The sequence below is a fragment of the Hylaeus anthracinus genome, unplaced genomic scaffold (assembly GCF_026225885.1).
Source record: "Hylaeus anthracinus isolate JK02 unplaced genomic scaffold, UHH_iyHylAnth1.0_haploid 11997, whole genome shotgun sequence".
NCBI lineage: Eukaryota > Metazoa > Arthropoda > Insecta > Hymenoptera > Colletidae > Hylaeus > Hylaeus anthracinus.
This window is the reverse complement of record NW_026534344.1, coordinates 7,820,426-7,833,592: the sequence shown is the minus strand read 5'-3', so window position 1 is coordinate 7,833,592 and position 13,167 is coordinate 7,820,426. Positions and strand designations below refer to the sequence as shown.

Below are 13,167 nucleotides of genomic sequence, written 5' to 3'. Positions count from 1 at the left end.
TCTCTCTCTCTCTCTCTCTCTCTCTCTCTCTCTCTCTCTCTCTCTCTCTCTCTCTCTCTCTCCGTCTTGCTCGCACTCGCTCTCCTTCTCTCTATCTGTGTCTATCGCTGCGCGTTCTTGCACGCTCCGTCTCTTTCTACGTATCCCGTTTCTCTGTTCCTCTGATCGACCAACCAACCAGCCAACTCCATCCTTTGTTCTTTCATTCTTTGTTTCTGTCTGTCTTGCGTTCGTTCTCTGTTTACTGTTCACCTCGTCTCCGGTAGCGCACTGTCGTCGACGTCGTCGTCATCGTTCGCCGCTGTCATTGTCGTCGCGACGACGGTGTATCGGAACGTCGCATGTCCCTCCAGGGGCGATTTAACGCATGGGATTTTTTAGGGGCTACTGCCCCAGGAGGCCCCGCCAGCTGGAGGCCCTCCAAAGGTTATCCCTCGGACTATGGAATGCAATACACGAAACGCTAACACGCCGAATACACTTGACACGTAGTATTATTTTCGTACTCGTTCCAGAAGGTAGTGTTATGTCAAATTTTCCATTACATTTGCACGTTGTCACACTTTCGAACTATGTAACTATTCGGGACGCAGAATTTAAAATAAACATCCCAGTACATATTCAACTTAAAAATTTATATTATTATTTATTATTATTATTATCATTTTAAAAAAATATATATTATTAAAATATACTATACTCGGCAAAAAAAATAATTTAAAATGAACATCCCAGTACATATTCAACTTAAAAATTTGTATACGACATAAAATAACATTTCTTCTTTTAATAATAAAACTCGTAATAAATGTTTACAAAAGAGAGCAACATGTACCATTGTAATTCTCTGCAGTACATAATTATACAACTTACTAGTGTGTTTTGACTCGTAAGTTTCTGGTTATACTTATTTAACATTTAGCGTTAATTCATAGCATTGTAAACTCAATGAAAAACTGTAAACAAAATATTGCACTGCGTCTATGAGTAATTTCAACTTCTTGAGGTGGGTTAGGGAATATCCTCGTGGTCTAACAGAATCTTATTTAAAACTAGTTTCTCGGAAAAGTGATTTTATTTCAATTTTGTCTTAGATAGTGATCTGAACTTTTTTTTGTAATGTATTGGGAGAAAATTCGCTGCACCTGTAGCACGACAAAATCTTAGTTGATATTATTTTGTCAAAGACGTTATTTATTACATTTTTTTGTTGAAAAATGATTACACTGTCAAAAATGTAATGGTAAAGAATGATTATAGCTTTATTTTCCTTTCGAAAATATTACTGGAGGGGAGACCGACGGTGCCCGTAGCTCAGGGGCCTAGGAAATATTAGTTCAGCCCTGCCCCTGCATCCAATGTTTTATCCTATTCTTTGTTTGGTTCGTCATCGGCTATCGTTGGATCACAATTTCTGGCGATATCGTCTCGACGATTGACGCAACGTGGTGTTTCTATCAACTTTTGACAGATCGGTATGCGTGCACGTGCTCGTTTTCAGATTTATATGTCATTTTGTATACAAGCGTTTTTGGAACGGCTGATTATCAATCTTACTACAGAATTCAAAAATTGAAAATACCGGTTCCAATATCACGGACTTGTTTGGCAAAATGTTATAAGATTTGCATGAAAAATCGTTTGTAAAGGATTTTAGAACTGTTAATTATGAATATAATATGGAAATTTAACAAATTAAAAGTGACGGGTCTAATATGAATAATTTGGAAGTTAAAAAGTAAAAAATTAAATAAAAATTTGTTTAAATAGGGAATAAAAGAAATAATAAAACTAATTTCGGGTTTAAGATCTTATACTAAATATGATACGGAAACATTTGAAATACGCGTATAGTAATAACTAGACTGCGGATGTTTATGTATTTATGGCAAATGATAACATAGAGAAATGAACGAGAATGTGCACAAATGCAAAGAGATAAAATATCAACAATAATATACATGTTACATCGTTTAAAACATAAAACACATTTCCATTTATGTTTCAATTCTTTTTCTGTATCTGTGAAAATACGGTTTTTTATAAACATCCGCAGTCTGCTGATAATAAAATGTTTCAAAAGAACAGTGAATAGTCGGTAACGCGAATGTGACATGATATACATATGCGATTTCTCAATACGTTACGACAAACAAAATGCTTAAGATACTATTTAAGCAGAAGTTGGCGGCTAATTTTTGTTGTATAACAAAATAATTAGTAAAGTATCATAACTAAAAAACGTTTCACTGAATTATCGGTCACTTTCAGACATAAATAGTCCAAAACAAAAAGGCGATTATCAATTATGAGAGGAATGGGTACTATAAAAATTCTTCACGTTGGATAGAGCATAATGTTTCATGAGTTTATAAATGAGAAAAATTGAATAGGTTACACTGTCAGCCTTCATGTATTTAACAATCTCAGAAAAACAAAAAGTTTATATCTGGATCAGAGTTTGAAAATCGATTTTTTTACCAGTATTTTTGGTACAAATACTCCATTGTACGTTGTCGAGGTCCACGTTTATCGTCCAAACTCATCATAAATCTCTCGTTTCTATCTTGATTTGTCGGTCTATCGAAGACAACACGAAATCTACAGCGAGTATAATTCTGATTTCAATTTTTATTAATTGAGCAAGAGATCAAAAGACATCCAAAATTTGCAAACCAAAATAAAAATGTTGCTAATTTCTGATTTCCTACCTTCAGATCTGGTGTACACACATTAAGTTTCATACTTCAACAAAAGTAATTAATAGGTTCAGTACTGTTGATAATTGTTTTTGCGTGTAAATGTACATCTTATATATGCATGGCTACAGTTGGACCTACCTTTTGTCGACAGAAACATATATTTGAACAAAAACAAGTCACTCTATTACAGATTAGTATTATTTATTTTTTCACATAATTAAGTAGTTAGTGGTGTAGAGATTGCTGTTTAGTGTGTGAATGGGCCAGGAAATATTAAAGGGCGAAAGCTTACCTAGGGCGATCCTAAAAAATGAATTTTTTGGGGGACAAATGGTTAATTTTTTGATAACAATTTTCAGGGATCGAAAGAACGTTTCTTAGTGCATGTGTCGCAATTTTTGTTTTTAAAATTATCTTGAATTAACGAAGTTCCAACGTTGTCATTGTTTCCATAAGCATTCCCCGATGATTATTCTACATCAGAGCTGGATGTTCCGAAATTAAAAAATCAGGCCTCTTTTAATAACGTATTAAATTATCGAAGCGCTATCGAGATTTTTTTTAAGGCTAATTTCTTTCATATGTCAAAAATGGGCATTCTTCAGGGCTGGAATGTGTTCGAAACGTTACCATATTACGGAAAATTATTTTTTTTAAAAAAACCTCTTAGTATGTATGCATTGAAAAATAATTTCGTTCTCTTTACAAAAAAAGTCATGTCTGAATGTGTTAAAATCGACACGGTATGCAACGCAAAAACGGTCCTTAATTTTTAAGATCTCTTTCTTTTTAAAGTACATGACGTATTTAGCGAATAATTTTGTTTTTTAACCGACTTCGAAAAGGAAGAGGTAACTCAATTCGACATGTATATATTTTTTTTTATGTTTGTTCACCGATTACGTCGAGATGGCTTGATCGATCGGAATAAAACTTATTGCATCTGATAGAGCATCACTGCTACTTGGTCCCGTAAACAAAAAATTTGACCTTGGTTCATTTTTTACCACTTTTATCGCAAAAAAAAAACTATTTCATGTATGTTCGTCCAGAATTTCGATAAAATCGATGAAACCTCTTGCGTTTTGCTGTCGGACAGGTTTTCGCGATGATAACATTTGCAAAAATTTATGAATTTTTTTATTGTTTATTTTTATATATATATATATATACTTATAACTATTGTTATTTCAAAATTCCAATTTTTTTATGTAACTCGGCGAGGAATGATAATTTCTTTTACAACGTTAACTTGAATTGATATTTTAACCGAATTTTGAGAAACACTTTTCCCAAATTTATATTTTGTGGACTGAAGAGAGTATGCCTACTTAAGAGAATTCAATACTCATATTTAACAATTTTTTTAAGGCAAACCTTTGAGTTTTGTTTTGCAAACATTTATCTATCGTAATAAACATACTTCTATAAAGCTTCAGTAATTTCTTCATTTAAAAATACTGAAAATTATAATAAATATAGTTGATGTCTCGGAAAGCATTTTCTAGTAAGCGTTTTGCGGTGACCACTACTATTCGGAAATGGATTAATTGAAATAAAAAATCCGAGAACTTTTTAATATTACATAAGTTTATCTAATTTTTATCAGAACGGTTTGCTGAAAGATTAATTTGTAACAAAATGACGATAGCTAAAGATTAAGATAACAATTTTTCACTAAAAAGTTGCTCGCTTTTCGTCTATGAAGTAAAATCTAGGCCAAAAAACAAGCATAATACACTGGCACTAAATCGAAATAGTAGTTTTCGATATATATACTGGTTATGCGTTTGAAAATGCAATTCTGTTGATAAACGAGTTTAAAGTTTTTACTACGGAAGGCTTTTACTGAGGATGAAAAAAACTTAGAAAGATTTAGAAAAGGCTATATCTACTTAACTTACAAAACCGTAAAAAATGATTCTTGTCCCCTACACGCTACTCGACTAACAGCGAAGCGCGTGTCGAGGAATATTATTAAGATAATTTCGTTAATTTTGCTCGAAACCAAAAAGTCGATATTTTTTAAGTTTCTTTGGTAGGCCCTGCTCTTCAATCAATTCAGCAAATGAGAAATAAAAAGTAACGTACAAGGCTATGAAAAATATTAGAGGGACCAGAAAGTAATGTCATTTCTTTTACATTAAATTCAAACAAATGTATAACAAGATTTATTTTTAATCAATTATGTAATCGCCTTCGTTATCAACGACCTTTTGCTATATACTGTGCAAATTTTCAATACCTGGTCGATAAAAATCAATTGGTGTATAATGGGCTGGTAAATGATAAAAAAGTATTGACATTCACAGAAACGACATTACTTTCTGGTCCCCTTAATATTTCGGAATTCTATTTTCATCCCGAATCATTTCCTTAGGCGCGAATGATGTGGCCGCATTCGCGCTCAGGCTTCTGCGACATTACACGCGACCGTACATACAGGGTGAGTCACCTAAGAGTTGTACCTAAAATATCCCTGTGCCTTTTAGTTATGCGATAATGCGAATTCACGTCTTACGAGAAAAACGTTTGGTTTGAGGGAAGGGCAACAAAATAATTTCAATGTTATATTTTGCGAGATTTCAAGGTCAATGGCATTTTCTTTTTTTTTTAACGGAATGAGGTATATTCATCATTGTAATCTTATAGTTGATAAAAAGACAAATTCAAATATGTAGAATATATTAACCTTCAGATGACCTTGTGTCAAGTTATTATAAATTCATACTCCAACGTTCACAGTCAACATATTATACATGTCTGAATTTGTCTTTTTATCAGCTATAATATTATAATAATGAAGATAGCCCAATTTCTTTAAAAAAAAACACCAATAACTTTGAAATCTCAGAAAATATGACCTTTAGACAATTTTTTGTCTATCAGAGTATGCCCACCTCCAAACGAAACGTTTTTCACTCGTGAGATATATTTGTATTTTTAATATAAACGGAGATATTTTAGGTACAAATCTTAGGTGGACTCACCTTGTATATCACGTTTAACGCAAACGCGAAATGTAAACGTTGCCCGATCCGATATTGCGTCGACCCTTCCAACATTGGAAATACAACTCCTCGGGTCCGTGTTTCTCTTTGATTGTTTCTTTAACAATGAAACTAACAACATTTTCGAAAACGATGACCACGACAACGGTCAGTCTGGTCTCCACTTTTTCATATACTTGGCGATATTTTTTTACTTTTTTGAAGGTTTTTATGGGGATCTTCTTAACGAGGCCTCGGACAACATTTTCGATAACTCAAACATTTTTGGGACACCCTGTATAAGACTATAAAGTACATATTTAAATTTATAGTAAACAATCAATGAATTTCGTTTGCTTTTCATAGAAGACGAATGTTTCTAAAAAAATAACGTTACGTATCTACAAACATTGAAAATTAACAGTTTCAGGAATGAACTGGACTGTAACATTTCAAGAATATTCCCAAGAAATTTTAAAGTTAATCCGACTAAAATTTACGAAATTATGAGTCTCGATATAAAATGTGGGTATGTGCAAGTAACTAGGAATACGCCATTCATCGTCAAAATTTTAAATGGGTTTTTGTCGAAACTGTAATACATTTTTCAAATCGGTGGGCAAGATTTCACAAAAACGGCTGAAGCGATCCACTCCAAATTTTACAGGTACACTTAAGTCATGAAAAATTCGTACTTAATTGGTCTAATGGTTTTCTAAACGCATTCTTTCAATTTTACTAATTTTAATTTTTCCGCGTAAAAAGCAACTTCTGTATTTTTATGTATTTAAGTGCCTTTTGTCGACCTCGAAGTATCCGTCATCCCTTAAAGTGTGCGTATGGAGAATTAATAAGAAGATAAGAATTTCTAAGACAAAATTTCGATTATTAATTGATGTTAATATATGCCAATAGATAACCTTGTTTTATTTTGTTTTTTTTTTTTTTTCATTTTTGTCGCGACTTTCTAACAGATTCCTTTATAATTAAAGTTCAAAACCCTGACAAATGTAGCTACGGTACGTTGCAACTCTTATAATTAACAGAGCTCGTAACTATTATTGTTAGAGAGACAAACTATACCCAGAAAATAACTTATGTTTTTATCAGAGTTGGGCAAAATGTAATCTGATTAAATTTGCCACAATATTTCAATGTTATCGCTCGGTAGCTATCGTATAACTGCGATGTAATTATAGTTGTAAATCATCAAACCATGTACATAATTACCGTGTAATCCCGCATACTTAAGATGTTACCTTTGTAATTAATGCGTGATTACTTTTTAGTTCTTATCATTGAAATGTGATCAGATTACATACCGCTGAACGTACTCATTCATGGGCTCCCTATAATATGGATTTCAAGTTCTTGTACTTATCGAACAATTATTAGAGGAAGCTCAGGAAGCTAAAAGAAAGGCTTCGATGGTTCTCGCTGAAATTCCAATTGGAAAACTTCAAGAACAGTTGCAAACGACGATCGTTTATACATGCTCTTTATCTCGTTAGACACTGTCATAAGTGTAATTTACGCCCCCCTTTGCACAGTATGGATAAAAGCTTTTATCTAAAGGCCAGGTTGATCCTTAAGAAATCAAAAATGTCTTTTAATCATTCTCAAGAAACGGCTAACGCAGAAGAATAAATAAATTCATTCATTTAGATTGAATATAAGTTATAATTCCAAACTTATTGTGAGAAAAACATGTGGCACCGTGACCTTGTATTTTGAAAATGAGTACAGATGCACCATTATTAATTTTGTTACTTTAGCTATCTTAAAATTGGCCACGTTTTATCATCCTCGTTTGGATGAACACCGTCGGACATTCATTTTTCCGAAACGATGGAACATCTTCTTCGTTGAAAAAGATCCCTACTACACAATTATGAAACTGGTACTTGAAGTATATTTTACGTTAAAATCACTTTGATTTTACCGAAAGGGAATAGAAAGTTTGTCGGAGAGATTGGCGGAGATTATCGATAATTATGGAGATGATATTATTGATTAAAATTGTATTAACTCTTAAATATAATAAAATCCCGTAGAGTATCAAATAACGACAATACCCATGAGCACCTTTGGTAATTCACCCTAGCGAAAATGTCGTCGAGCCCGAAACGTTAAACTAAGTAACTTTACTTTGTTAAATTTAGTAACTTCATTTCTTATTCGCTTTGCAAGGATAACCGAGTATAGAACCATTGTTCTAAAGACTTTGTTACCGTACAATCCTTTTCCAGGTAGATAAAATCGTTAGCAAGAAATTAAGCGTAGCTTATATCAGCGAGGATGTTAAGGGTCGATTCGATAATTACATGATAATTACACGAATTAATCGGTTCAAGGACCGTCGTCGAAAAATCGACGCCGCGAATCGCGAAGCTGCATCAATCTCGATGTTCCGAAAGGGTATTTATAGAGAAGATCGATACCAAGGACCGCGTGTTGCGATTATTTTTTAAATACCTGTTCGCGGTCGTTCCATCTCTTTTTTTTCGAGCTTTTCTAATTATCAGCAATTGAAACATTCTTTTACATTTGCACGTCGTGATTCACTTTTATTTGAATGTTCATCGAAAATCGATACGTCCGAGGTTCGCCCTGCCGTTCTGATTCGAATTCGACGCTGTTTCGGCGATTGGACACTGCTGACTAACTTTCAGCGATCTTTCTTCTCATTTTTATTTTTTATACTCTCTCTATCACGTGTATCACTTACGGAGCCCACTGAAACTCATTTTTTCGCTAAATGATATTTTTCACATTTACGCTGAAACTACCAAGGCGATCAATTTAACTTACGCATTACCTTAAACTTATTTCTGAATTCACTCAATTAATAACGATCCTTTTACCGCAATATTTGCGAACAGTTACCATAATACAGAAGTAATTTAATTGATAAGTTAGTCTGCTCTTTCTCCCTGTAATTACAAGGATATAGTCGTATGTAGAACCTGTGCCATCTTAACGTATGAACGCGTTGCACATTTGCCTAGAGGCCTCCACAAAACTAAGAGACTCCTTGCTAGTTTGTGCAATTTATCATTCTAATTACGCAATATTATCGGTAGCGGCACTTCGATCGTTTTTTTTAGTCCGCAATATCTAAAGTAAATAAATTTTATAATTTTATATCTCAGTGCACTGTTTTGCCTGGGGTCCCACATCGCTGTTACGACGGTCCTGTATAGAACAGGTATGCGGTGAACTTGAGTAGCTTTAAAGAAATAAAGAGGGAAACGGTAATTATTATTACGTAAAACCATTAGATTATTCCGCGCTATATTTCGCACATACGTACATGCAGTGAGGCACAAAATTATTGTCACACACAGGGAGTTACCACGATATGATAAATTAAAGGAACAATACAAACTTTTTCTATTCTTTCTATTTTAGAAGTATAGTATTTACGTTACTAAAATTATGTGTTTATGTAATTATAAAGAAAACGTAACGATTCTGAGCAATGCTCGAGTCATAAAATTATTGACACGAGCTGTAACAGTTGATAATTTTATTAGCGTTAAAATTTGTTACGGTGACCTTTTTGTTTTATCACTCTAGATCTAAATCTCCTTGAGATTTATTTTATTATCTCTTTCTAAATAATCATTTTCAATATTATTCCATTTTCCTTGCAATATTATTTTATTAGATGTTCTTCAGCATTTTAAAGGTCCCTTTCAATTATTCAAATGAAATGTCCTATTTCTATGACAGAGTCTGATAGAGTAGCGAATTTTGAGAGTAAAAGTCTTAAGCTATACCTATCCCGAAATTAATATAATATTTTCCGAAATATTCAGTCATCGAACTTTTACAATTTGACCTTGATTGAAAACGCGTGTTTTAATGTTTTATCGTGTCGGAGACGGTACGTGTCGTTGCCGGAACGTGTCGTATAGTCTGAATCGACCTTAATTCGGTTGTTATACAGGGTGGTCCACGCAATTGTTTCAAGTCATAACTCCGTTATTATTGCATTTGCGAAAAAATACTAAAGGAGAAAGGAGAAAGATAAATGGTTCGAAAAACACTACATCTGTATGACAAACAATTGCGTGGACCATCCTGTATACATAAATTACAAAAGTACGCTATATACGTGATCTGTGCATCCCCGAAAAACAAACACACACTAAAATACTAAGCATCCTACATATACAATAAAAATACTAACACAACCACCAAGGTATACATACGTATACATATGTGTTCCACACACTGCATAGCAAGACACGCCGAACATAGACACTAGCCTGCTAAAGATAGTTTTATCATTTACATAACCATAGCGTTACGATGATTGAAAAAGGAAGTACAAGGTGTGATTGTATATATCCAATATAAAACCTTGATCTTATTAGCTCGAATCTCACTGTACGCATTCCTTCGAATGGTGATTTCTTTATAAAAGGATCGATAGATATATTGTAAGACTGGATAGTAAGCGAGTCAATTTTGAAATTTCAAACTAAATCTGGTGATGATCTCAAGTGCGCGATTATCTGATTATTTGTGAGGTCGATGGTCGCTTTGCGTAGGCTAATAAAAAATATATTATTAAATATACTTCAGCTGCTATCGATGCAAATGAAAGTTGTTATTATGTCGTTTTCCATTTCATATTTAATTGAAAGGGTTTCAATGCTGTTTCTCAAATCCTGACTAACCAAAGAAAGCACTTACAAATTTGCGAACATGGTGACTTAAAATTATATCTCTCGAAATTAGTTCCAAATATCGCCGACCTCAAGGTTCTCATTGAAACTTTAAATTTATTCTTCATGTAGCTTATTATTTGTATGTTACGCTGAAATTATATAAAATCCTTAGAAAAGTAAAAATATTTGTTATATTTCGGCTTGTCGTAGATCAATCAGAGCGCCTCAAAATAATTTTTCCGCATGGTAGACAGCGCTCGTTGCAATTATCTGAAACAAACAAACCGAAAAGATTTTATTTTGTATGAGTGCAACTATCGTCCGAACTAGAATACGTAGGAGATATTGAAAAAGAAAAAAAATGATGGTTTGAAAAACAATTGCAAAAGTTTAATCAGTTTTTTGAGTTGCAAAACTTTCATTTTGTAAATATTTACTTAATTGTAATAACTACAGGTGCCAAGTTATAAGTAAATCCCAGCCAGCTTAAAAAATGCAAGTTTTTAGACCTTTAGAAAGTGTGTTTAAGGAATAAGGGTACTTTTGCGGTCAAAAAATAGTTTTCACAAATTTTTTTTTCATGCTTGGTTGATATATTTCGTAATCAGTATTTCTTTATTCGACATATGTATGTTTGAAGATATAATATAAAAATTTTCATTGAAAAATATAAAACATTCTTTGAGATACGAGCGATCTGCTTGCAGGTCTCCAAAAAGGTATGGTTAGCGGCGAATAATGTTACGTAAGACTGGATCTACTGAAACAAAATATTCAAACGGATTTTTTTTAAATAATGTTAAAACTAATGTTTCAATGTACCTTTTGAGGAAATATCGATTTTTAAACAACTGTCGCGTATCTAAAGTTAAAAGTCGCTTTTTTCGCGAAAAACAATGCACTAATATCCTCCATAGAACTAAAGTGAACGTTAAAAAAATCAACCACACACAACGATTGAGTAGGATATATTACTGTCTTAAACGAACCTGTAAAATTTGAAGTGGATCGATTCAACTGTTTTAGAGAAATCGTATTCGCCGATTTGGAAAGTGCAGCTTCGAGAAAAATGCGTTTGAAGTTTTGATGGTGCATGCCTACATAGTGTGTTGAGCTTCATAGCTTCGTCGTTTTTAGTTGGATCAATTTCAAATTTACTGGAAGTATTCTTGTAATATTATGATTCAAGAAAATACCAAAACTCCAAAACATAAATGCCATTTTTGGAAATGTCTAAGCCTTTTTCAAGTGACTGTTCTTTTAGAGTATTCTTTTAGAGTATTTAACAAGTGATAAATAATACATACGGGTAATAAGCTATTCCAGAGTCATGAAGTATACCTTATTCTTCCTCATAAAACTCTTGTAAAGCAGTATTAACCATTTTGCGAGCAATCCGTACCTCCTTAATTGGTCAGGTTTGTCTGCAAAACTTTTCGCCTCTAGGCCAATAACAATTCCCATTGCTTCAAATACTCTGAGAATAGAATAGTACCCTTCATTAACAATACCTGTTGCTAAATAAGTAGCGATCTGCACAGTTTCCACTCCATAGTATATGTATTTCGTGAATGAAATCGTTGAGATATTGTTTGGCGTCGACGCGGTGCGCCGCAGAGTAATCGAGATAGCGAAATTTAGGTTTCTAGAACTGATTAATTTCAGCTTTATAAACAGCTCAAATATCCCATAACTTTTACATTGACGAATGAAAGAGAAGGTGATGATAATCTCTTTGTCTTGAAAATTGGATAAGATTTACATGAGTTTATAAAAAGTAAAAAAGTGTTTTTCGCTATTGCAATTAGCATAAATTAGAAGGCAGAGGTTGTATTTTTACAACGATACCATAGAAAATCATGTATCACGTTTGCGACGGGATCAGCCACCGGTGGTACATGAGATATTGTCGTGTCATAACATTTAAAAAACTGATTACTGTAATTAGCAATTACATTTTTACAGACATAAAAGAACTATTGTTTGCTGTGAATATTTTTCTTTTGAATTGCAAGCACAAAACCGGCCGATTGGCGCAAAATGGACAAAATATAGCAACGCGATTGATTTTTGTTGCGTCTACGGACGTGACCACTTGTGTTTGTAACAACTTGTGTTCTTATTTCAATTATTTAATGTTTCCGAAGTATGGACAATGTTGAAACAAGGAATACAATGGTTAATTTCGGATTTAGAGCAAAAAAAGAAATCAATTCTTAAGCGCCATCTCTAATGTCTCAAGCGTAACACCAAGGAGATAATGAATATATTGGTAATTTCGAACTAATCCCGCCAGTTAACAGAAAGTACGAAAAAAACAACACCGCACAGCGGGCCGGATCGAAGAATTTAGTGGCACGTTGCTAAAAAATCGCTTGTCTCATATCAATGTCTGCTGACTTTATATTGTTTCTCAAATGTTCATCACTACTGAAAATGGAGAAATTATTGAAATTTAATAAAAACTGTAATTAAAAGTAACACTCGAACTTAAACATTTTCTAAATACCATTTTTCGACCAAAATAATGCTTTTCTTCTTTTCGACATCGTGTCAAACCCATTTGATATCTTCCGACCGTTTTTTTTTTTAATAGAGAACATTCTTCTATGTTCATATTCACATCTCGAATTAAGAATTATTGTTTGAATTTTATTAAAAAAATAATCGATCGAATAGAAAGAATCGTGAATCCATTGATAACACTTCCATAAAGATAACCATATAAAAATGTGCACACATCGCATGGAAATTGCTTAAATAATATTATAAATATGAACAACTCGCTCCGTATGG

The 13,167-nt window shown here is 33.2% G+C and overlaps 1 protein-coding gene across 2 annotated transcripts in view; it reads left to right on the top strand.

Annotated features, from left to right (window-relative positions):
* Positions 1-13,167, top strand: part of LOC128889473 (F-box/LRR-repeat protein 20) — a 42,959-nt gene that overhangs the window by 513 nt on the left and 29,279 nt on the right. The gene's annotated exons all lie outside the window — the stretch shown is intronic.